This window comes from Octopus bimaculoides, chromosome 2 (genome assembly GCF_001194135.2).
Source record: "Octopus bimaculoides isolate UCB-OBI-ISO-001 chromosome 2, ASM119413v2, whole genome shotgun sequence".
Taxonomy (NCBI): Eukaryota; Metazoa; Mollusca; class Cephalopoda; order Octopoda; family Octopodidae; genus Octopus; species Octopus bimaculoides.
The window spans coordinates 106,497,804-106,500,639 of record NC_068982.1 but is presented as its reverse complement, the minus strand read 5'-3'; positions in this window follow the sequence as shown (position 1 = coordinate 106,500,639).

Sequence of the window (2,836 nt, the reverse complement as noted above, 5' to 3'; positions counted from 1 at the left end):
TGTTGTACCTATGTTTCAATGGGCCAGCCTTGTTACACTCTGTGTCACACTGAATCTCCCCCGAGAACTACGTTAAGGGTACACGTGTCTGTGGAGTGCTCAGCCACTTGCACGTTAATTTCACGAGCAGGCTGTTCTATTGATCGGATCAACTGGAACCCTCGTCGTCATAACCGACGGAGTGCCAACAATATATATGTATATATTGTATATATGATATAATATATATTATATATATACAAAATTATATATGTATACACACACACACACACACACACATACACGCATATATAATATGATATAATACTACATATATGATATAAAAATATATGGTAAATGAAAGATGGAATATACGAGAATTTTTATTAATCACTGCAATTTTTTCGACACATCTAGCATCGGTCCCTCACCGGATATAGGCGCAGGCGTGCTTGCGTCGTTGTGTCGTAAGAAATCTGCTTCCCAACCACATAAGAATTTTTACTATTTCTCAAAAGCTTTTGACTCTGACCATCGAGGCAAAATGAAGCAAATTCTTCTTATCATGTACCTTAAGAAATGTTTGCAGCAACAATTATACTCCACAAGAATATCGTTATTGCCGCTAGACCAGGTGCAATTATTTGATAAAGACACCAGTTTCTTCGCATCAATGCAAGGATATTGTAAGGCTGTACGCTTGCCTGTTTATTGTCTACCTGGATTATGTTCTTTAAATTTCAATTGACAAAATTATATAACTTAGCTTCACTCTAACAAATTTCATCTTCCTTTATCCACCAGCCACAATAATAACACACAAATATAATGCTGATGATATTGGTTTTTTCGTAGTCACCATATCAGAAGCTATTTCCCTTCTACTTCCCATTGAAAAAGCGACAGAAAGTACTAGTCTTTATTTCAAGGCCTCAAAGACTGAAATTATTTGCTATAACCAGAAGGGCTCAATTAGCCCACTCACATATGCTCTCTAAAATATCTCAAGTCGTTTCTATACTTAGAAAGTAACATTGCACCTACAGAAAAGAAAGTAACATTGCACCTACAGAAAAGAAAGTAACATTGCACCTACAGAAAAGAAAGTAAAAATTCATCTCGTGAAAGCATCTTGGTGCTTCATGGTCTCAGCGTTTTCTACAGGTAATCACTAGCCGATGATCTTAAAAAAGCTTCTTCCATGCCACTGTGGAATCGTTGTTGTACGAGTTCACTGCTTGTACACCCAAAACAGTCTTTTGTTACGACCCTATATTTTCTTAGTTCATATCTCTCCTGGGTCAACCTTTGTCCTGGGTTCGATAAAATAAGAAACAGTCGAAAACTAGGTTCGATTTAATGTGTGGCCTAGTACCAATGTTAGAATGTGTGGCCTAGTACCAATGTTAGAAATCAATATCATAATATGGCTATTAAATATTTTTACACACTCTACTCTCTAATTGTTATCTTATTTTCCATTGAATTTTGTTATTTGTAAAACCGGTTTCATCTGACTTCGATATTTTTATAGTGTAAAACCGATCAAATCGACTCGGTACATTAGTGGCATTTATTTTTATGGATCCCAGAGGATGTTAAAACCAGAAAGTATAGGACTCAAGTTAAATAGTAGAAGCCATTACTATTTCTACCATTCTATCGCCCTCCTCTGGAACAGTAATCCTCTGTAATATTATTATCGATATTGTATAATTAAATTCAAGCAGAGAGACAGATATTTACAAGAGAGAAGAGAATGAGATCGTGTGACGTCCATATCTCTCTCAAAGGAAAAGTGATGTAAATGAAGTAAAATCGTTTGAACCAGACTAGCGAGAAAATTACTCTCCTTTAAAATCGCATTAAGTTACCTTTGTTCACACATTCCTATATTGATCAAGTTTTGTGCCATCGACTTCTCGGTATCCATTAAAATATAACGTCATTCGCATTTAAACTAGTTAGAGTCGATGGAATGATGGAATAGTTGGAGAACCAGAAATAGTACATGCTCAAAGTCTTGATATTCCGAGTTCAACTCTTGCCAAGTTCAGCTTCGCCTTTCATCCTTGCTGCCCGATGAAATAAAATATCAGCCAGCTAAAAGGAGTCAATATAATCGACTGTCACTTTCCACAAATTTCTGGCCTTGTGCTTACGTTAGAAATTAAAGGGCGATGAACAGCAAAAATCTTTAGCGCATGGGACCAAATGCCTCTATGATATTTGGTCCGGGTCTTTATGTTCTGAGTTCAAATTTAGACAAAGTTAACTTTGCTTTTCAACCTTTTGGTGTTGATAAAATAAAGCTTCAAGTCAAGCAATGGAGTTCATTTAATCGACAAATCTGAGTTCTTTTAGAATAAGTTTATTTTCAACATTTAAACTAAATTAAGACTGATTTAGGGTAAATTTAAGTCCTTATTCTTTTCACTAAACTTCACTGTTAACTCTACTTACGCAGTGCAAACAAGCAGACGGCAGACAAACTTAATTATTTACGATGCATTTTTAATTAACAGAGTAATGACAGCATAATTTAATAAAAATTCCTTACAAGACCAGACACACACACTTGCACACTTGCACACGCGCACAAACACACACATACACACCTATAGGTACGTCCTAAGGCACACTGGCATTACAGGGGTATGTAAAGTCCTGCACTCTCATGGAAAACTGAATGCATGCGATGTGACACATGCACAAATTTGTAGATATATGATAATTAAACTGTTTATCTATCTATCTATCTATCTATCTATCTATCTATCTATCTATCTATCTATCTATCTATCTAGCTGTCTGTTTGCTTGTCTGTCTGTCCGTCTGTCTGTCTATTTCTACTTAT